Source organism: Chiloscyllium punctatum, chromosome 11, assembly GCF_047496795.1.
Source record: "Chiloscyllium punctatum isolate Juve2018m chromosome 11, sChiPun1.3, whole genome shotgun sequence".
In the NCBI taxonomy this organism is placed as follows: Eukaryota; Metazoa; Chordata; class Chondrichthyes; order Orectolobiformes; family Hemiscylliidae; genus Chiloscyllium; species Chiloscyllium punctatum.
Window position 1 is genome coordinate 112,936,731 of NC_092749.1, and position 24,361 is coordinate 112,961,091.

At 42.4% G+C, this 24,361-nt stretch overlaps 1 protein-coding gene across 4 annotated transcripts in view; it reads right to left on the reverse strand.

Moving 5' to 3' along the window:
- Positions 1-24,361, reverse strand: part of LOC140483348 (homeobox protein Meis1) — a 302,240-nt gene that overhangs the window by 35,969 nt on the left and 241,910 nt on the right. The gene's annotated exons all lie outside the window — the stretch shown is intronic.

Consider the following 24,361-nt stretch of genomic DNA (forward strand, 5'->3'; position numbering starts at 1 on the left):
TGGTGGTCTTGCCATTAAGAAAAGAAATAAGCCGAATGTCTGGAGTTTTTATCACCAGTAACTCATGCTGCCGAGGGAGCTCAGCACAAAAGCATTCCATTTAACGCTTCTGTCTTTTCCTCCCCTACACTTTATGCAAGGTTTAGGGTCAAACAGAGGTCACCACTATACAACCACTGACCTTCCAGTTTCTCAGTAAAGCTTTACTGTCTAAGGTCTGCAAGTTCAAAACGAAAATCCACATAAAATCTTTCTGCAGAGAGTTTTATGTGGTGAGGAACCAGAATTAAAAAAAAAATTGTTTTTGAAAATGCAAACGAGGCAGCATGTCTGAAGGAACATTGAGAGAGTGGACTGATGCAGAAACACAGCCTCATCCACAACCCACTTGGAGTAAGAGGTCAGGAAAAGTCTGGTCAGAACAGCCAGAACCCATGCAGAGAGTTCAAACTGACTCTCCACTGAAGAAGAAACAACTTTGAGTAACTTTCTTGTCCCGCAGCATTGATGTTTCATTTAATTTCACTTCTTTCTTCACCTGAACTGAAGGATGGTAAAGGCATAATTTCCATACGTTCAAAGCACTTTGTTCTGAAGCCCACTGTGCATTTATGGGAACATTTGTTGGACTGGAACCACAGGTAAGAAATCATTTGAAAATAAGGAACACTGAAAATAAGGAGAAAGGGTAGGAATGGGTCAAACAGCCCCATTGAGCCTGCTCTGCCATTCAGTCTGGCTGAACTTTACACTGACCCCACTTTCCTGGCCTATGCCCTCAGGAATATTGGAACAGGAGGACGCCATTTAACCCCTTCAATCCATTCAACCATTAAATGAGATGATGAAAAGGAGTCATTCGGTTCTGGTACCCAATGAATTTAATCTTCTCTGTGCACTAACTTCAATCCCCTTTAATTGGCCTGGATTTTTGCAGATGTAATATTGGTTAAAACTGTTAGCATTCCCTGTCATTACAACTGTGAAGCTGACAGTGACTTTTGGAGTCCATGTTTGTGGTAATACCTTCCTTCACCACAGGGTGCACTGTTGATGTCCCACACTTGTTAATCATGAGAAATTACTTGAAGTGACGAGAATGGCCCTATCAGTTTAAATGTAAAAACTCTGGAAATAGTTATTATTTCAGTGAGGTGCAACTGGCTTTTTCCAATGTATTAATTTCATAATTACTACTAAGCACCTTCTGTATCCCTGAAAAACTACATTTGTAATTGCATGATTTCAAGCTCCCCCATTAAAAAAAAGTCCATTATTTTTAAAAAAATTAAAATTATTCAAAAAAATTTACAAGGATGTTGCCAGGATTTTAGGGTTTGAGGTATCAGGAGAGGCTGAACAGGCTGGGGCTGTTTTCCCTGGAGCGTCGGAGACTGAGGGGTGACCTTTATAAAACCACGGGGGGCGTGGATAGGGTAAATAGACAAAGTCTTTTCCCTTGGGTGGGGAAGTCCATACCTAGAGGAGCATAGATTTAGGATGAGGGGGGAAAAATTAAAAAGGGACCTAAGGGGCAACTTTTTCATACTGAGGGTAGTGCGCATATGGGACAAGCTGCCAGAGGAAGTGGCGGAGGTTGGTACAATTACAATATTTAAAAGGCATCTATGAATAGGTAGGGTTTAGAGGGATATGGGTCAAATTCTGACAAATGGGACTAGATTCATTTAGGATATCTGGTTGGCATGGGCAAGTTGGACCGGGAGACTGTTTCCATGCTGTACTGTGCTATGACTCTGTTCAGGATATTTCAGCTTCAGCCCACGTACATTGTCCAATCTTAAAATTACTCCCTGTAAAATTATTAGAATGTGAAGGATAATCAATGTATTTTGCTTCCTGGTTTGCTGTCTGTGAGATTTCTGCGAAGTGATTAGCTGTTTCGCCTGCTTGATGACATCACTGCTGCCAGATGCCTGGAGACCACAATCACCCAGTGCCTGATTGAACCAGGTGCCTGGAAAAGGAAAATCCAACCACAGAGATCGCTCAATATCTCCATGGGCAGTTTTCTTCAAAGTCAGTTGTGTTCGCTGATGTTTCACTGCTGACTGTGAAATGCAGGCCGGTACATTTGTGAAAATTTTTGTTTGCACTATTTTTAAAAGAACACAGACAATAATTCATTCAAATGCATTGATGTTATGACATCTGACTGGCAAAGGAAATTAAACCCATAAAAATTATTTGCATAATTTCTCGTGGGGGGTTCTTTTTTTAAAAAAAAACTCTTATTTGAAAAGCAAGCTTGAAAATGAAGCACCCTCCCATTTCAATTGTCCATGTTGACTGTATTAAAACATTGTCCATGGTTTTATTAAAAACACAACATACACATTGGAGATAGGCTCTTGCATTGTCACAATTGGGCAGAAGAATGCATTTGCTTATATACACAGAGAGAGGGAGAATGGCAAACTCAGCTGAGCAGGTTTAGTCCCCTTTGGGTAGAGGTATTGGTCCAAACATGTACAATTTTGTCATCTAAGAACCATTTTGACAGGTACAGAGATGCGATAGGTATGGAGGGATATGAACCAAAAGCAGGCCAACAGGACTAGCTTAATTGTGAAAACTGGGCAACAGGGATAGACTGGGCCAAAAGTCTTCTCACCACGCTGTAGACCTCTATGACTCTACATCTCTGCGCCACACTATCTAGAGAGATGAGCAAATATTATAGAATCCCTAGATTGTGATAGTAGGCTGGTCACACTGTGTGGAGTCCACACTGCTCCACTGAAAAGCATTGCAGCCAGACCCACACTTCCTTCCCTATAACCTTGTATTTACTGTACCTAGCCTGCACATCCCTGCACACTAGTGGCAATTTAGCAACAGAAGAGTGGCAAGGGTGTAATGCTATTATCATTAGATTATTAATGTAGAACTCAGTTAATGTTCTGGGGCCCTGCGTTCGAGCCCAGCCATGGCAGATGGTGGAATTTGAATTCAATAATAATCTGGAATTAAGAATCTACTGATGACCATGAAACCATTGTTCACTGTTAGAAAAACCATCTGATTCACTAATGTTCTTCAGCGATGGAAACTTCCATCCTTATCTGGTCAGGCTTACATGTGACTCCAGACCCACAGCAATGTGGTTGACTCTCAACTGACCTCTGAAATGGCCTAGCAAGCCACTCAGTTCAAGGGCAGCTGGGGACAGGTCAATAAATGCTAGTCAGCCAGAGACACTCACATCCCATGAGTGAATTTAAAAAAAGCAGGATCAGTCCACCTTAACTTGTATATCTTTGGACTGTGGGAGGAAACTGGAGCACCTGGAGGAAACCCACGCAGACACGGGGAGAATGTGCAAACTCCACACAGACAGTCACCCAAAGCTGGAACTGAATCTGAGTCCCTGGTGCTGTGAGGCAGCAGTGCTAGTCACTAAGCCACCATGCCGAGTTATGAGGGGAAAAGAAACAGTTTAGAGTTTTAATGTCAAACCTGTACTGTCTGAGGATGTTGTTGGTGCAGTTTCGGTCAAGTGGTTAGGGTGTGGAATGTACTGTCTGAGAGTGTGGGGGAGGCAGGTTCACTCAGAAGGGAGTTACACTTCTATTTTTAAAGTACAAATGGTAGGGAGGAAGAGATTGAGAATGGCATTTGATGAGCTCCTTGCTTGGAGAGTCCATGCAGACATGCTGACTTGTGTAGATTCTCAGCACCATTTCAGCAATAAAACAGAGTTGAGGGAACTGTGGAGCAGCAGCGAATGCTCTCAGCCTGATTAATAAAGGAAAGACAACAACTTGGAAGCATGGAGTCTACAATGGATTATTGGAAGATTATTAGATGTAAAGACAGTGGCTTTTCTCTCTCTCTGTTTTTGATTGTGGACTGCAGTGGGAAACGAACTGTTTTTAAAGACCAAAGACCATACAGTATCCATTCTGTGATTCAGCCACTGATGATAGTGTAATGCGGGGAAAGGGAAGCAAAATGTTTAAATTAAAGATGTGATTGAAACCCGTATGTGTGCAGTCCCCCTGGAGGGAATTGAAGTGATCGTGTTGGGCATGGCTAAATCTCAGCTCAGAACACTGAAAATCAAGTTAATTCCTGAGTTGTCATAAACGTTAACTATTTTTAAAATGTAAGCAGAATTCCTCAGTTACCCTAGGAGAAAGTGAGGACTGCAGATGCTGGAGATCAGAGTCGAGAGTGTGGTGCTAGAAAAACACAGCAGGTCAGGCAGTATTCAAGCAGCAGGAGAATCGATCTTTCAGGTATAAGCCCTTCCTGATGAAGGGCTTATACCTGAACCGTCGATTCTCCTGCTCCTTGGATGCTCCTCAGTTACTCTGTCTTTTAGACCAGTATGAGTGAAAGCACAGACCATGTTTCTGTACTCAACAAGAATTACTATTGATTACAAATAAATAGATTCTAGCTACTGGTAAACAGTTATGTAAGGCTGGTATATAACTTCACGAGTTAAAACCCTAGTTTACTTACAAATTCCCCTCTACACACATTGACACATACAGGCAGGAAGTAAGACCATGGGTGGCATGGGGAGAGGGAAAGACTGTGAAGATGGTCCTTTGATCCCTGACCGCAGGGTTGACTGAAATGATCCTTGTGGTGCTTTTCAGTCATCATTCTTCAGATGCTTTCACTAGTTTGCGGGAGGCAAAGGGTGATTGCTTCATATTTATAAAGATTATGATTTGTTAATGAAAAGTGACAGCTTACTGCAACTGCTGAAGGACAGATAAACTGGTGTTCTTCAGCTTGAGTCATTTTCCTGCCACAGTAAAACAGAGAGATTTCCTAAGCTGGTGGTGGTCTGAAAGCTTCTCTGTATCTATTTCACAGCCCCCAAGCTGTACAGTTACCTGGGAGCCAATCATATAGCCGTTGGCAGGCAGAATGCCTTTGTTATTGAGAACTGGTCACTCGTCCACAGACCAATCAAGCTCCTGTCGCTGGTTGAATCCCTGTTTGTGCACAGCCCTCGGCTCCAGCTCGTCTGCAAACCATCCACTGCTACTTGAACCAGCAGCTGCATAAACAGCACTCACAATGAGGGTCAGCTTACTTGCTTTCCAAAAAGTGCACAATTCCTCAACATTTTTGGTCTTTAAAAACAGTTAATTTCCCACTGCAGTCCACAATCAAAAACAGAGAGAGAGAAAAGCCACTGTCTTTACATCTAATAATCTTCCAATTATCCATTGTCGACTCCATGCTTCCAAGCTGTTGTCTTTCCTTTATTAATCAGGCTGAGAGCATTCACTGCTGCTCCACAGTTCCCTCAACTCTGTTTTATTGCTGAAATGGTGCTGAGAATCCATACAAGTCAGCATGATGCTCCAGCTTCCCTCCATCAAGCACCAGCCTCACAAAACAAAATCTCTCTGTGACTTCCCACAGGGTGAAACACGAGAGATATTTCATCCTGACTGACGCCCCTCTCAGACTGCCCCTCAATGTAGTTCACTGATTAACCTCATGACACAACGAGTTTAAGAGAAAGAGTCTTTTCAAAAAGCGACTCTTTCGGTGAAATAAATAATAGTTAAAGCTTTCACTTTGTTGATAAGTGCAAGAGTTCAGACTGGAAAAGTAACTCTGATGATTTTCATATTTCATCTGTTTTGAACGGCGAATGAACTATTTTGAAATTAGTTGTGCTTGGATATAAAATCTGACTGGGCAGCGATCAGGCAGTGATCATAAAGGGGGTCAGCCAGTAATCTAAAAGCCATCAGTCTACAATCTTAAAGTGACTGGACAGACACCTTAAGGGGGCCACTCAGCCATCTTAAAGGGACTAGTCTGCAATCTTAAGGGACTGGGTGGTGATCTTAAAGGAGCCACTCAGCAATCTTAAAGGGGTGGTACAGTCTAACAAACAGATTGCACACAGAGTGAAGAAATATGCAGGCCTAAATTGCTTTGAAGCTCTCACGCACAGCTCCCTACTTTATAGACAGCAGTTCTCAAAATGATCAGAACATTTTTCCCTTAGTGTTTTCTTCAGAAACAGAGCTCTTTGCAAGAAACTCTGATACTTATAGTATCTAAGGTCAGTAAAAGGTTGGCTAATACTTTCCTGCAATTAGAATCACAGGTGTAAAACATTCAGTGCCTGAATGAGGCAATTAATGTTTTTTTTAAAAAACTGCTTCATTAGCTCCTTTTGTTCCATAGCAAATCAGCATTAGAAAACTAAAATAAGTATGCCAGGGAGGAATTAGGCCGAGGATGGTGAAGGTTATCAGTATTGTGTCTTTCTGAAAGCGTTTTCTGCAATCAAGGGAGTTAATGGCCTTTCATCTTTGCAAACCTACCAGCCAACATTCCTCATCCGTGCCCACACACTGAATCCTCCCCATCCCCTTCCAAGATCCAGTGACTCTTCAGAATTCCTCTCCTAGCAGGAAGCCAGCACAACTAAAAGGTTTCCTGCAAATCTCTGAAACCAAAGCACAACTGTCGCTATTTTCTACAACACTTTACTGATTCTTTCATCCTGCAGAATGCAATTACCCCGTGACTGAAAAGGACAATGTGCTTTTTAAGGGATGGTGCAGTGCATACGACGCCACAACAGTCTGTCCCACTCGCAAATGCAGAAGGCAGGACAAGAGGTTACAGCCACTTTTTCTCTTTTTAATGTTGAGGAGTGACTTGTTTTCGATATCCTCAGATGAAGCTGTAGTAGAAGTTGCAACAATGGACAGCGCAAACACAAGGAGGCAAGACTTCTCCCACTGGGTGAATATTCTGCAATCACATTTCCCCACATCCGTTAAATCAATAACTTATCTTGGTGGGCTGTGTTTATTTTGTAAGAACCCATTGGGATCACATCTACCTCCGCAATGTGTAGGCTACAGCAAAAGGCTTAAAGGCTACTCAACGTAATGCAGCAACAAAATGCTTTTGCTCCACCCACCAGGGTCAAGCTGAGGTCAACTTCTCATCCCTATTTTAAGTCTTTAAATAAATTGGTCCAGCTGCTTGTATCTGCAGAGCTCCTTCATCCTCCATCTTTGTCTCACATCTCTTCAAATGCAGTCCCGAACGTACCAACTCCTACCAAATTAAACCATCCACAAAGTGACCAGTCTCCCAAATGCTGCAGCCCAGTCAAAGCAATACACACAAGGTTGCAACCACACATCAGCAACCATTAGAACCCCTTTATTGTTCCTGCAAGTATTTTCACCTTCATTAAAAGTTAGCTAAAAAAGGAATAAAACACCATGGTAAAACATCTTTGGGGTTCAGCAGAACTCTTGTTATCTTCCTGTTTGAGAAACATAATTGCATGGAGCTGGGATTACTTGGAAGCTTGACTTCTTTGTAAATGGAGCTCTTAATTTAATCTACATAAGTTGTTTGTTCTACTTATCATTTTATTACGAATTGCAGATATAAAGTACAATCACATGCAGCAGCTGAGAATCAAGTCTCTTGCATTTCTTTTCTGCTGTTACTCCAAAACCTAAATGAACATTTGTCTCACTTTCTTGATCATGGCAATAACACTCTGGTAATGTCCCTATCTCAGAGTCAGGAGCTCTGGGTCCAAGTCTCACCTACTCCAGGGGTGTGTCTCTGGACAATTTGGTCAAAAATATCTCACACTCGGAACTGTGTAGCATCTTATTCAATTGAAATGTGTCAGATATTTTTCATCAGATGAATTACTCCTTTTGTTTGAAAGTCCAATAAACTGCTTTGTATACTTGGCTATTCCCATCAGCAACAACCACAAATTGTGATTAAATGAATAACCTGTTCACCTTGTTTCCAATTGCCCTGAGAAGAGGAAGTGTCTGAGAAATCTTGGCCTTCTGAACACTAGCATGGGATCTTTAAGATCCACTTGCTTCCAAGTAGACCCCAGATCATTGTTCAATGCCTAATGAAGGGCTCACCTCCAAATATGGAGCAGTCCTTCAGCTCTGCACTGGGGCAGGGTCAAGTGAAGTCAATTGATCTTTGACTAACAGCACACAGGGATTTGGTAAATGTGGCCATTTCACTGACTGATTGTATGACGTTTGGTGAAGCCTAAACAAAACTCAAAAGATCTAACAGACACACTACTACAGCAACAAAGGACCACACAAATCCCAGTGTCAGCAACAGGATCTGTAGTTTCACAGTATGAGTTCTGCATTGAGGCAACAGTTGTAGCTACTTAGCAAAGCAAAGAATTTCCTTTTAAGTCCTGCGATATTTCACAAAGATTACCTTTCTCAGCCAATAGTTTACATAAGGATTGTTGCTTCCAACAGGCATGTCTTCCTCCACTTACAAAGAAAGATCTGAGTAGACTGTCAGTTGGAGAATTACCACTCTCATTTTAATCAAGTGGACATTTGGTGCGATAATCCAATTATCTGGCTAAACAATTTGTTTCTTCTTCCTTTAAAACCTTTAATGCTCCAACAGAATGAGACAGATTGCTTAATTTTAGCAGAATTGCCATTGTTGATCTTTTTTATTCATTGATGAGGGTCTCACTTGTCCATCCCTAATTGCCCAACAGCAGATTTCCTTCCCTGAAGGCGATTAGTGAACCAGATGGGCTTTAACAACAAACGACAGAAGTAATAGGGTTGCCTGCAATTTAATTGCAAATGTTTTTGAAAAAAGTAGAATTCTTATCTCACCAACTGCGATGGTGGGATTTAAACACACATCTCCATGAGTCATGAATTAGTTGCTCATTTTAACATCACACCACCTCCTCCCTTGAATTAGCTCATGCTTGTCTCAACAAGGAAATTTCACCACCAATACAAAATGAAACATTTAAATTGGCACAAGGTGAAGCAAGTTTGATGTTTAATGGTTTAAAACTGCATTCTGCAATATTATAGCGAGGCATTTCCTTAAGAGTCAATTCTGCCACAGCCAGAACAATAAACAGTGCTCCAGAAACACTGGGCTGAACTACAGCACCTTACAATCACAGCAATGAGGTTCAGTTGAGATATTAAAACTCTACACGTCTCACACCCACCCCGAAAGCCGCCCTCTTAAAGGTTTAACAAAGATGAGTAGAGGAACAGAGGGTCAAGGTCCAGGAAGCAGGTTGGCTGGAGAAGGTTCAGGAATGATTTACCAGGATGTTGTTGGGAATGGAGGGTTTGAATCATAAGGATCGGCTGGATAGGCTGGGAGTTTTTCACTGAAACGTAGGAGGTTGAAGGGTGACCTTACAGAGGTTTATAAAATCATGAGGGGCAAGGATAAGGTGAATGGAAGATGTCTTTGCCCTTGACTGGAGGATTTCAAGACTAGGGGACATATTGTTAAGTTGAGAGGAGAAAGATTTAAAATGAACAAGGGGTAATTTTTTTACACACTGAGTGGTTTGTGTGTGGAATGAACTTTCAAAGGAACTGATGGAAGCAGGGACAGTTTAAAATGTTTACAGTACATTTGGATAAGTCCATGAATAGGAAATGTTTGGAGGAATATGGGCCAAGTGCAGACTACAGATGGTGGAGATTAGAGTCAAGATTAGAGGGGGGTATTGGAAAAGCACAGGTCAGGCAGCATCCGAGAAGCAGGAAAATCGATGTTTCGGGCAAAAGCCCTTCCTCAGGAATGAGGCTGGGAGCCTCTGGGGTGGAAAGATAAATGGGAGGGGGGGTGGGGCTGGGGATGAAGGTAGCTAAGAGTGCAATAGGTGGATGAAAGTGGGGATGAAGGCGATAGATCAGAGAGGAGGGTGGAGTGGATAGGTGGGAAGGAAGATAGCCGGTAGGACAGGTCATGAGGACAGTGCTGATCCGGCAGGTTGGAACTGGAGTAAAGTGGGGGGAGGGGAAATGAGGAAACTGGTGAAGTCCACATTGATGCCCCGGGGTTGAAGTGTTCCGAGGCGGAAGATGAGGCGTTCTTCCTCCAGGTGTCGGATGGTGAGGGAGCGGCGGTGGAGGAGGCCCAGGACCTGCCAAATGCAGTCAGGTGGGACTAGTTTAGTTTGGGAATATGGTCAGCATGGACTGGTTGGGCTGAAGGATCTGTTTCCATGCTGTAGAACTCTATGGCTACTTAAATATTCTAATTATTCTACCATCCTATGATATACCCTGCTGTGCACATAAAACGAGACAACACAGTTCAATTATTGACTGGGGTGCTGGGAAACTTATTAGTAGTACAAATAAACCAACTCAGGCTCTAATTTCCATTTTTTTCTGTATAAAGGGTCAACGACATAGATTTCTGGTTAACAGAAAGATATCCCTCTCAACCTCATGAAAATATAATCCATCAAAAACCTGATTTTTAAAATACAAGATCATCTGCCACTTGTACCCGTGTTTTGTGGTATGGTGTCTTTTGTTTATAGGCTGGTGAGCTTTTTAAGTCACCATCACCACAGCAATCACTGGGATTCTGGCCACTGTTTCACCTTCTTCAGCCTTGGGATATGTTAAAAGATGATGGACCCTCAATCCAAGACAGAATTTGCCTCTGCTCACATTCTTTGGTACGGCAGAGACTTGCTTTTCAAAACAAATGTCCCTGTAAGTCTCTACAAGGAAGGTAAACCAACCTGAATATCCAGTGCAAGCATTGCTCATTGACAATCTGGCTGAACAGGACAAGACCCAACCTGCCAGCTCCCTTTTCGCTTTCTTTTCTGAAGAAAGAGTGCTCTGTTGCCAGATTAAGCCTCCACCCAGCAACACGGAGAACTGCAGGTTAAACTAGTCCAGTGTCAAGTAAGGCTGAATTCAAAATATGGAGATGCCAGTGTTGGACTGGGGTGTACAAAGTTAAAAATCGCACAACGCCAGGTTATAGTCCAACAGTTTTAATTGGAAGCACTAGCTTTCAAAGTGCTGCCCCTTCATCATGAAGTCCCCACATCACTTGGACTCAAGACCCAGTAAGAAATGAGAAGATTGCAAAGCATCACTGTTATATATTGAGGTTGTAGCTACCACTGTATACTCAGCGAATCAATAACCTAGGTTAATGGATTAGGATAAGTCAAGCTTTCTCTGGCTTTACGGTGAGTGTTAACACCAAAGGGTGTTTATATCTGAATCAAAGATTAGCCTGTCCCTTTCCTGACAATAGGCAATTGTGCAGTCTCATCCCAGCCAGGTCGTGTACACAGCACTGTTTATAAACGTGAACAGTCACAAACTGTCTGCAGAAGGCCTGTGAACAAATGACACACTGCCTTTAATGGTACAGCTCCACAAATGGGGGAAAAATGTAATCACTCCCCTGCAGCAAACAGCTGGTGCCGACACAGAATCATAGTTTGGTTACATCCGAAGACTGAAGCTACACGAAATTTCAAAGTTACTGAAAACCGAAGCCAAGTTTCATGAAGTCATGCTTGGCAAGAGTCTCGGTTTACTCCTCCTCCTCCTGTAAAAACTCAAGGGTACAGCAGTTGAGCTGCAATGCATCATTTGTGAGCCAGACAGCAGGATGTGCATGGCAACTCCTCTGCTTTAGAATGTGGAATATCCCTCAAAAGCTCAGCCAAAAAGAGAAAGGAGCAGATCTCACTTCTGCCTTTTTTTTGGTTGCCTTTACATTGTTTGTGCAAAAAATACTTCCGGCAACTGCTTCTCACTGACTGTAATCAGAGTTTGCCTCAACTCCCTCTGTGTACAAACTGTTTTGTGAACTCACCACCACCATTCCCCCCCCCCCCCGCCCCCCCCCCCCCCCCCCACACCACCCCCCCAAACATAAAACTGTGTCTCTATCGTTTCCTCCAGCCCCACGACTCTGTGAGATCTCTGCACTCGGCAGATTCTGATCTCCTGCACTTCCCTGAAATTAATCGCCTCAGCATGGATGGGTGTAGGCCTTTGACCATCAAGAGCTGAAACTGTGGGATTCCCTCCCTCAATCCCTCCTTAAAACAGACTTCTTTGATCCAGCACTAAGTTATCACCCATCCTGTCTCTTTATGTGGCTTGGTGTCAAACCTCTGTCTTGATAACTGCTCCTATGATTTACTCTGGGATGTTTTACAATGTTAAAGTTACTACATAAGTACACATCCATGTTACTCCCGACAAACCAGAAGAAAAAATGTTTTAATACTATCTTAATGCTACTTGAAATACCAGAGGTCGTACTGGAAAACAGTCATATTAGACTCGAAATGTTAACTCTGCTTTCTCTCCCCGCAGAAGCTGCCAGACTTGCTGAGTTTCTCCAACAATTTCCAATTTTGTTTCAGATTTCCAGCGTCTAAACTATTTTTTTAATTATACCAGCAGTTAAGAGTTTATTTAGATAGAGTCCAAGGCATTCAATTGTCTCATCATAGTTTATTCCAACTCAAACTTTGCAGAACTCCACCCATAATGATGCTATACTTTTGACTTTGTTTCTCAATGTCACTACTTGTACTGAGGTTTTGTAGCTAGGTTCCTTTGTCACTAAGATGTCACCACGTGTGGCAACATTAGACACTTTTCACTGTACCCCTTGAGTGCAAGTTACAATAAAAAAGCTTAAATTAGAGCTTAAATCCGACATGTTCCCTCTCTCAATATATAAGCAATTAGTTAACCCAGTCATCCGTTATTCGACATACAGCCATCAGCAAAGCCCTTGTTCCATTTGCTTTCAGGCACCCCTGCCAAATCTGACTCAATGATAACATGCTCTAGGTGAATGCTTAGTGCATCTACATGCTGCTCATTCACTCCTCCACCCTCTAGTAGATTCCGCCCTGGGCAGGCAGGTTAAAATCAGCCCTTTGATGTCCTTCAAAAATAAACACTGTCAAGATCACCACCTATTATAGTTGTTGAAACTTGCTTTATAAACTGTCCGAATTGAGTACATTGTTACAGTGCTCCACAAAATAATGATTTGGAGATGCTGGTGTAGGACCGGGGTGTACAAAGTTAAAAATCACACAACCCCAGATTATAGTCCAATAGGCTTAATTGGAAGCACTAGCTTTTGGCGCGCTGCTCCTTCATCAGGTCCACCTGACAAAGGACCGGCACTCCGAAAGCTAGTGCTTCCAAATAAACCTGGTGGGACTATAGCCTGGTGTTGTGTGATTTTTAACTTTCCACACAATAATGTTCACATCACTGTAATACTGGGTGAAGAAAGAATTGAACCAATGTTCATTTAACTTACCCCTTTAATTTTAGATTTAATCCATTACGCTCCATGTTTCAGAGATGAACACCATGCTTTAATATCATCGTGTCAATGAAATCTGGAGGAATAACACTCCACACTTGGAAAGCTTCCCTTTTGAAAATATTCGGTGAGTGTGCTAATTAAAGTCTTGCTCCCAAACAACACCGTGTGTGTGCGTGCGTGTGTGTGTCCGTCCGTGTGTGGGGTGGGGGTGAATGGGTGCCAGTCACATTTCACGTGTTTCTCAGAGGCAGCTACTCCTACAGATCAGCACCAGCTGCAGTCATGTGTCATTTTGCTGACTCAGGGTGTGCGTTATTTGATATGTGGGAGATTTGCCCTGGTTGGGCCAGTCTGAACTTTGTGGAGTTTTTTTAAGAGTTAGTATATCACTTTGAAAAGGCACTTGTTTCAAAATTCAAGCTACCTTATGACTTTGCAGAAAGTGGGGGAAGGGTGTCCTTGGGACTGTTAAAAGTTGGCATTAATGTGAATCAAAACAATACAAGTTCACTTAACTTATTGGGACTATCAAAGATAAATGACAATAGCATCAAAAGAAACTGTGAACAAGAGCTCTCAAGCTGTCAGGGCATTTAAAACTTCTGCTCTTTAAAATATTTGTAAAACAAAATCCTGCCTTGAGAATTATAGAAAGAACAATGCTTGCTATTTCACTTTGTCATTTGAAGTAATCTTAAGGGCAACCAAAACTGGATGAGTGATTGCTGCATGACTAATTTCACAACTTCACAATATCACAGCAGCGTTCCTGCCATTTCAGAAAAACTCCAAGTGATTATAGACTCATTGAAGTTTGCCTACAAATTCCAAGCAAAAATAGAAATTACTGAAAAAACACAGCAGGTCTGACAGCATCTGTGAATTCATTCTGAAGAAGAGTCACTGGACCTGAAGTGTTAACTTTGCTTTCTCTCCAATAGATGTTGACAGACCTGCTGTGGTTTTCCAGCAATTTCTGTTTGTGTTTCTGATTTTCAGCATCTGGAGTTTGTTTTTGTTATGCATTCCAATGCTTGTTTGCCTCAGAAAGAAGTCTTTCCCAAGAGCTGTAAATGCGCAGTTCAGGCACTGCCCTCTCTCACCCTTTCTGTCTGGACAACATCACAGAGTTAGAACACTCCAACACAGAAGTGTCCAATGCCTGTCGTGAGGAACCGAGAAATTAGGCCCTTGCAAGTTTGATAGTGACTGTGGAAACTCAGTCCAACCAAACTCTCCCAATTCAGGTTGATTTGCTTAGAGCCTGCAGCGTTGCAGAAACTGAGAAACATACTTTGGCAAAGCAAAAGGGAAAAAAATGAAATATGAGTTTAAACACCAATGGGATTGTTCCTGGATTGCAATCTTTAGATATTTCAGAAGACGGCAATTTGCCATGAAATTCCCTTTCAAATCCCAAAGACCAATGATTCCCAAGAGCTATTAGAACAACTCCACAAAATTCTCTCCACGCCACGTACCAAGGAATATTTACAATTCCTTTTGCTTTGAGTTAGCCAACTCATGGTTGACATAGTTGAGACTCTGACAATAGGTTATAAAAGGAAAAAATAGCAGCTAGAATAAACAATATTTCAACGCTGCAAGTATTAAGGGCACAGTTAGCAATTTTTCATGTAGATAGTTATTGGGATATGGAATGCACTACCATAGGGGGATGCTCAAGTTGAGTTAAACATTGTACTTAAAAAGGAATTAAGCAAACATACTTAAGAGGTAAAATGCGCAAAGGTGCATGGATGAGAGTTTGTAACCGCTGAGGAAGAGCTCAGACTGGGTGGGTACAGTGGGTAATGTGTCTGCAATGAAACCTATGGGATCTAAATGTGCTCAAACGCAGCACATTCAATTAAGAGACAAAGAAAAGTCAGTCTCTGAGGCTGTGAAACATCACACACTTACATTATACACAATCTCAATTCTGAGAAACTTCTGCACCTTTTCCTCCTTGAACACTGAATCCCAGCTCTAAAAACAACACTGTTGTAAGGAATTGTTCCCCAAGTTTCCACATAGACACCTTCCTGCTGATATTTAAAATTACAGACCACCTTGTAAATGTTGAGCACTGTGTCCCCTTTGTCAGTCTGTATGAATTTGAACATTAAAACTACAGGAAATGAAATCCAGATAACCCAAGCTTTGCAAAAATACTGTAGCTTTCTCAGAATGTCCTGTGCAACTCCAGTGAAAATTCATTTTACAAGAACATTTTCTTTTTATGTATCTCAGACTATGGTGTTGGATACCTGCAGTGTAATAATTTCTATTAATAATCCAAACACGCTTACAAACACAAGTCTTACAGCTTGGATTATGGAGTTTGGTGAAGTATTCCTGCAGAGTTATGTTTATCCAAAAGGGTAAGGGTTAAAACAATGTGTTATGAGACTGAAAGAAGTTGTAAAAGAGTAATTATAAATAAAAGAATAGTCTGCAGCTTGGCAGAGTCATTTATACTATCGCAACAGGACAGCCTTGAATTTTCAAATAACAGGGATTCAGATTTTAATGCTGGAAATTCTAGAAGCTTTTGGGCTGGATGTGTAACTGTACAAAATCTTTCCTCTTCTGAACTGAGTTTTTTTCCACACAAAAAAAATCTGCAAACAAGAAGCGACATACCTTTGAAAGCCCTGAACCTCACTGGCATGAAATTACCTGGTGCTTGCTTGATTCAACGTCTTTTGTTTTGCTTTGTAGTGTTACCATGTCCAATGCTGGCACACTTCCAGGATTTACTGAGTCTCCGTGCACACCAGGGAGTTTAAACCAGTTCAGATTGATCTGACTCAGTTTCAGTTTGTACACGCTAAGGCAGAAACCAATCCAACATACCCTGTAAAACTTCATTGGATGTGGTTTACTGCAAACTCAATCAAGCTGTTCTTTTTCCTTAACTAATGTGCACAGAGGAGCACTTTGGCATATCTATGTATTACTATGACAGCGAGTGATTTAAATAGTTTTTAGTTTGCATATTGAGGTCAAGTAAAACCTGCAGCCATTTTTCAAACTGCACTCGGGCAACGAAAAAATCAGGTTCAAATTTCACTCAAAGAGTCTAATGGAAACATACACAGAGGCTGTATCCAGACAAGACAGGTTTGGATCTGCACACAATATAAAATACATTAACTATATTGAGTGTCACTGGACATTTTATCACGCTTCTGAAGTGAAAAACTAATAATGTAAGTAAAAAAATTAATTCCATGGAATTCATATTGCTGATTTAAGTAGGTGAGTATTTAGTGTGTTTATGTGGCATTTGTTATTTTAATTGCTGTTGGGGAACGTTATTAAAATCCAGTGGATATTTGTCCATTTCTGTTTAATTATTTCTTAGTTTTAGATGGATATTGCTCAGTTTCTGTTCACCAAAGGTGTTAGGGACATAGGGTCAAGGTGGTTGTAGGGAGTTAGGTCGCAGATCAGCCCTGACCTCCATGAATTGGAGACCAGCTCACAGGCACTGGATGGTCTCCTCTTTTCCCTACACCACAGAATAGGCAACTTTAGGATACTTTTCCTCCAATGTAACAGCACACAGCAAAGTGGCATTGAGCCAGATCTGCAACTGATATTCCTGAACTCAATAAAGGAACTATAAAATGAATCATGAAAATAATTCTGCTTCTTTGAAAATGTTGTCTGTGGTTATGAGTAAAGTAATACTCTGCAGCTTGACCTATTCATTCATTCAAGTGCCAAAGCACATCATGATAGAATCTGTGACAGTTGACAGAGTGACATGGCAAATGTTTGTTCATCAAACTATTATCCAATTTGTGGGTATCAGTAACACACCACGCACCTTCCAAACCTGGGACCACTTCCATTTGGAAGGCTAAGGGCAGCAGATACATGGGAGCCCCTGCAAGTTCCCCTCCAAGCCATTCAACTGACTTGGAAATATATTGCTGTTGCTTCAGTGTTGCTGGGTCAAAATCACAGAATTCCTTCCGTGGGGGCAGCTACATGCCAAGGACTGCAGCAGCTCAAGACAACACCATCTTCTCAAGGGACAACTAGGGATGGGCATTAAACGCTGGCGCTGCCAGCGACGCCCACATCCTAAGAATGAAATGGCTCTGCTTTCTCACCCTTGCTTGCACATCAAGGAACAAAGAGATCCCACAGTTCTCAAACTAGCATCAACAAATGTCCACTGCTAACTTTAATTACTACAGTGCATGGGGTGAAAACAAAACCTGAAGGATTTCAGTTCACTCCCATTCTGCTGATATTATAAATTAAACTTCTTAAATCCTGTTTCCATTTCAAAGTGCCTGACACCTACCGGAAATGGTTCAGAAAAGATTCACAAGGATGTTGCCAGGGTTGGAGGGTTTGAGCTATAGGGCGAGGCTGAATAGACTGGGGTTGTTTCCCTGGAGTGTCAGAGGCTGAGGGGTGACCTTCTAGAGGTTTATAAAATCATGAGGGGCACGGAGAGGGTAAATCGACAAGGTCTTTTCCACAGGGTAGCAAAGTCAAAAACGAGAGGGCATAGGTTTAGGGTGAGAGGGGAAAGATATAAAATGGACTTAAGAGGCAACTTTTCACACCCAGGGTGCTTCGTGTATGGAACGAGCTGCCAGAGGAAGTGGTGCAGGCTGGTACAATTGCAACATTTAAAAGGCATCCAGATGGGTATACGAATAGGAAGGGTTTGGAGGGATATGGGCCGGATGCTGGCAGATTGGGTTGGGATATCTGGTCAGCATGAACAAGTTGGATCGAAGGGTCTATTTCCATGCTGTAAATCTCTATGACTCTAAGTCAATTTAATTGCATCAAAATCAATTCAAGGAGGCAAGACATCCCTTGCTTTTCCAGTCAGCTGGGTTGAACACTAAAGCTGGTGTTGCCAGCAATTCCTATGTCCCCCAGTTAATTTCAAAAATGATCCGATAAATTATTGTCTAGCTAACATGAACATGGAAACCATGAGCAGGAATAGGCCATTCGGTCCTTTGAACCTACTCCATCAATCAATCCAATTGTGGCTGACCTGAGTGTGGTCTCAATGCCCATTCCTGCCTACCTGCACCCTGGTTAGTCAGAAATCTACTACCTCAGCCTCAAAACTATTCAATTACCTCCCCCCCCCCCACAACCTCCACACCACTGTCTAGGGAAGAGAATTCTCCTTCAAGAGTAAGAAAATGACCAAACCTGCTCAGAATCTGACATGTTTCAATATCTTTACCTCTCATTCTGCTCAACTCCAGTGAGCACAAGACCAACATTTCCTCATTAAAAAAATCACTCATTGCAGTCAACGGAGTCTTCTCTGATCTGCTTCTAACACATATACATCCTTTCTCAAATAAGGAAAAAAAAATGACTGTAAAAACTACTCCGTATTCACAAACTACAAGACCTACAAAGACCTACAGTCCACACATTAAGTCATTGACTCTTAATGTCCTTCAGGACAATGAGAACCAGGAAATAAGTATTTTCTTGGCAGTCTTAACACCATAACAACCATATATAAAACAATAACAGTTCTCTACCTCTTTCTCATATGTTCACAGGGATGTGGGCATCACTTGCTACACCAGTGTTTACTGCCCATCTCCAACTGCCCAGAGGATAAGACAGCCATAGAGAGCACAGAGCGCAGAAACACACCTTTTAGTCCAACATGTTGAACTAATCCCAATCTAAACTAGTGCCACCTGCCTGCTCCTGGCCCATCTCCCTCCAAACCTTTCCTATTCATGTACTTATCCAAGTGTGTTTTATGTATTGTAAATTGTACCCACATCCACCACTTAATTCTACACGCAAACCACCCGCTGCATAAAAAATTTTCCCCTCATATCTTTTTAAAATCTCTCTCCTCTTCTCTGGGGTCACAATTTAACCAGGCCACACAAGGAACGCAGATTTCCTTTCCTCAAGGGTAGTAGTGAAGCAGATTGGGTTTTAAGACAAATAGTTACATATGCGCCATTAGACCTGCTTTCCATTCCATATTTTTGTTGAATTGAAATTCCACCATCAGCTGTGTTGCAATTTGCACCCACACCCCAAGAATATTAACCTAATGCTCTAAGATCACGCGCTGAGTGATAACACCACTTACACCACCTCCTCCCAACTTTAACTGACAAATTCAATAATGTGGCTTATACTTTACATTCCAAGCTTTATGTTGCAGTTCAACAAAAGGAATGAAAAGATTCAACTTTTTTTTTGATTAATTAAGTATTAAAGTTTTAGGTGCAGTGCAATGTAATATTGGGCACAGTGCCATCAAGATGTTGTCCCTTAGGTTTCTGCTTGCTGTTCAGTGCTCAGTGCAGGCAACTCGCATTGACGCTATGATCAAAGCCATGTCATGTGGATAACCTTCAGTTCAAAGCCACCTATAGCTGATGGTTTACAGTTCAATGAGACAGCTATGGTACTTTTGTTCTGTTTATATTACACATCCCTTGTAAATGCACTTAACGAAAGGGTTCATTAAATATTTGTGCAGACGCGCAACCACAAAGTGAATTAATTCCACCAGCTAGAGGCACTCAGAAAAGGCGCCCAATGTTCAGGGCTGATTTTAACTCCTGCAAGCTTCATAAGAAATAGCAGCAGGAGTGAGCGATTTGGCACTTTGACAAGATCATGGACAACTCGCCCCAAGCCTGATCTCCCCTTTTGTGCCAGCTTCTCAATTCCTAAAAATCTACCTCCTCTTTAGGTACTTCCAGTGATCTAATCTCTACAGCTTTCTGGGGGAGACCAATTTTCCAGCATTCATGCCCTTCTAGTCTCCTGCACATACCTGGCAGGAGCAAGAGGAGGTCAGTATGAGGCAGTGGGATATAACAAGCCTCCAGCAGCTGACCTGAAGGAGTTCCCCCACACTGCTGCCTAGCTCTCAGGGAAGTGGGCTGGGTGCTAACAGGAAGTACCGGGGAGTGGGGGAGGCTTCTGAGGGCGGGGGGAGAGAAGAGGTGCTAGAAGTCTGAGCAGAGGTTCCCACATGGGAACAAGGCTGCCTGTCTGGGTTGGAGGTAAGCCATTGTGCTTTTCCCATGCAGGGTCCTCTGGGAATTACACCTAGTCTCTGAACGGATCACCATCGCCTGTCCTGTTCTGCATGTTGCTTCAGCACTCGCGATCACTGACCTACTTTGGCTCCTGGTCTGGCCACACCTCTGTTTCACGATTCTCACCCTTTCTGCAAGTTGCTCCACAGCCTTATCTCTCCCAATCTCACTAATTTCCTCCACCTCCAAACCGCTCTGAGAAACCCATGTTTCTCTCACCCTTCTTTCTTGACCATCCCTCCAATTTCCATCACTCCGGCACTGGCAGCCAGGCTTTCCGCTGCCTGGACCCTGATCTCTGCAATCCCCTCCCTCATCCCTCTCTGCCTATCCAGCCCCCAAGCCTGAAGAAGGGTTCCCCCTGAAACATTGACTTCTCCACTTCCTGATGCTGCCTGGCTTGTCGTGTTCTTCCAGCCTCCTGCTCGTCTACCTCAGCTGCTCCTTAAAGACAAACTCTTTGGCCAGGCATTAACGTATCAGCCCTAACATCTGTTTATGTGCCTCAGTGCCAGAATTTGGTTCATTATGTTCCTGTGAAGCCCCTTGAGATAGTTGAACATGTTACAGGCTCAATGGAAATACAGATTGAGAGTGGATGCTGCCTGACCTGCTGCGCTTTTCCAGCAACACATTTTCAGCTGTTGCTAAGAAACACTTGGCTTCACTGCCTGAAACAATGGGGTTAGGAATAAATCCTGCAGAAGCCAATCGAATAGATGAAGATAAGGGGGCGAGGGTCCTGTTTACATTAACTGGCACTCCCCTCCTGGTTTTGACAAGCAGATAGGGTTAAAACTAGCCATAACCACAAATTGATTACCAGTCCTTGTGAGTAGTCACCTAACACAATCTGATGATCTTGAACATGTTCGTTTCTCTTAAAATGATCTTTATTGTCTTTCGGTATTTTCTCCATCTCTCGGGTGCTTCCCCCCACCAAACCACCAGCCCTCCCAGCCCAAACCTACCAACAATATTGACTCTGTATCGATCAATCTGCAAGCTTTAAAGACCTTTTTAAAGTGTGTTACATGATTTCTGGGGTAAAAGTGCAAAATGGTCAAATTGTGAAATCTGACCATTTCTTATTGATCACGAATTACTGGAGATTACCTGGGACAGAACAGGTAATTTGAAAGCTTGTTTGGAAGTACTGGATGCTATTGGATGGGGATTGGATTGTTTAAATTCCAGTCTCTATCATGCTGAAGTCTGCGTTAGCTTTTTGGCCAGGGAACATAAGGAAGTACTCTATATCAAAAAGAGCACTTACTCATAACACACCTTCCACACAGTGAAATGGCCCAAGGCTTTTCACATTAGCAGTTAGCAAACAGAATTTGACACAATGCCACACAAGGACATTTAAGGGCAGATGAATAAAAACACAGTTAAAGAAGTGGATAATACAAAAATTGGTGGAGTTGCGGATAGTAAGGAGGACTGTCAGAGGATACAGCAGGATATAGATCAGTTGGAGGCATGGGCAGAAAAATGGCAGATGGAGTTTAATCTGGACAAATATAAGATGATGCATTTGGAAGGTCAAGTACAGGTGGAAATTATACAGTGAATGTCAGAACCCTTAGGAGTATTGATACGCAGAGGGATCTGGGTGTGCAGGTCCACAGATCACTGAAGGTGACAGTGCTGGTAGATAATGTAGTAAAAAAGGCCTATGGCATGCTTACCTTCATTGGAAAGGGCATTGAGTATAAGGATAGACAAGTTATGCTGCAGCTTTATAAAATTTTAGTTAGGCTTGGAATATTGGAAACAATTCTGGTCACCACACTATCAGAAGGATGTAGATGTTTTGGAGAGGTTAAAGAAAAGGTTTACCAGGATGTTGCCTGGTGTGGGGGATTTTAGCGATGAAGAAAGGTTAGATAGACTGGGTTTGTTTTCACTGGAACGTAGGAGGTTGAAGGGCAACCTGATAGAAGTTTATAAGATTGTGATTATGGTTAGAGTGCCAAGTATGAGGCTTTTTCTCAGGGTGGAGGGATCAATTACTGGGGGAACACAGGTTCATGGTGTGAGGACAGGAGTTTAAAAGAGATGTGTGAGGCAGGTGTTCCACACAAAGGGTAGGGAGTGCCTGGAACATGCTGCCAGAGGACAGGGGTGGAAGCAGATATAATAGCAGCATTCAGTTAGCACTTGGACGGATACAGGAAGGGAATAGAGAGGTACGGACCCTGTAAGGGAAGACAGTTTTAGTATGGAAGGGCAAAACGTATCAGCACAGGCTTGGAGGGCCGAAGGACCTGTTCCTGTACTGTATTGTTCTCTGTTCTCAGCAGGCTCTAGTGGGTGGTGGGAGGAAAGAGGGAGAGAGTTTTAGGGAGGTAATTCTAGAGCTCAGGCAGATGTAGCTATGGCCACCAATGGTTGACACTCAGGGGACTCAAGAGGTCAGAAGTAGACTATGGCACTCACTTGATATCACACATGAAGAACCCCCAAGGACCTGTCACCACTCTCTAATCTGTTACTAGAATCACCAAATAATTTTGCTTATTTAGACATGGGTGTCACTGCCTTGGGCAGTATTTATTGTCCATCCCTAATTGCCTAGAGGGCAGTTGTAAGGATCAACCACATTGCTGTGGGTCTGGAGTCACATACAGGCCTGGCAAAGATGGCAGCTTTCCATCCCTGAAAAGCAGAGGTGAACCAGATGGGGTTTGTGTGACAATTAACAATGACTACCATTAGGTTAGTTTTTACCCCTCTTGAATTCAAATTTCAGCCTCAGCCATGATGAGGTTTGAATCCAGCTCACTGGAACATTTGCCGGGAGTTCTGGCTTACTCATGCAATGACATTACCACTCTGCCACCTGCAACAAAGTAGACATGGTCAGTCAGGGGCAGAATCGTAGGCAAACATGGAAAACAGGGACAGAAGGAGGCCTTTCAGCCCTTTGAGTCTGTTCCATCATCCAATATGAATATAAGCCTAGCCCTCAACTCCAGGTGACCAATTAGAGTCACACAATGACATCTAATGGGTATTTGAACTGAGAGAGTAAGGTAGTTTAAAGGAGGATTAATCTGATACTTTACTGAGAGTATCTGATGCCAGAGAGACTAACATCTGCCTGAGTGTTTGCCATATCAATGATGTAATGGTGTTGGGCACTGGCCAATTTACCTTTGCTATTAAAGTCTTTGAATATACTTTCATAACAAGATGTCTTGCACAGAACAAGCATGCAGTTAACCCAGTGAGGAGGTAAACCTAGGAACAGAGGACTAATTCCTCTTTATAAGCTGTTACTGTCTGGCTCAGCACAGATAAAAGCCCCCAAGACAGATGGTCAGATCTGCTTCCCAGGCCATCTACCATTACTTGTCAAATCGGCTTGGGTTGGTTCTGTCAATTTGAGTCTTTTCATCGAGAGCAGGGAAAGTCGGAGGTGGATTTGGTTGGTGGGGGGGGGGGGGAGGGGGGGGGGGGTGGAAGCTTGAATTTATCGCTGTAGAACAGGTGAGGCAGTTATACAAAGAAAAACTGTGACCAAAAGACGGCAGTCATTATTTATAACAGTGATAAAACAGCAAAATAGACATTTCAAATCTGATAGCAAATGGCAATTGTATTACGTTGGTGAGGTGGGATTATTTCACTTCTCAAATGTTCCTTTTGTTGTAAGACAGCGTTAATGCTTAGGAAGGCACTGCATATTAAAAAAGGCTGCATAGGTGGATATTTTACAAAATTCAAAATTTCAATTGAAACTCAACAATCTGCTCTGGATTTAAAATTTAACAGATTAAAATCTCAATTTATTAAATGGAACAGTTGGTAGTGGAGTACATTAGAACCTCTGACCCCTTAAAAAAGGGTTAAAAACATAGAAAGGCTTACATTTATATAGCGCTTTTCATGACTATCAGACATGTCAAAGGGCTTCACAGTCATTAAAGTCCAATCACTGGCGTCATGTCATGAAGCTGGAAGTCAATTTGCACACAGCAAGCTCCCACAAACAACACTGTGATAATGAACAGATAATCTGCATTATTTGTGATCCTGATTGAGGGACAATTGTTACTCAGGGCATCATGAATAATTCCCCACGTTCCTCTTTGAGATAGTGATATTGA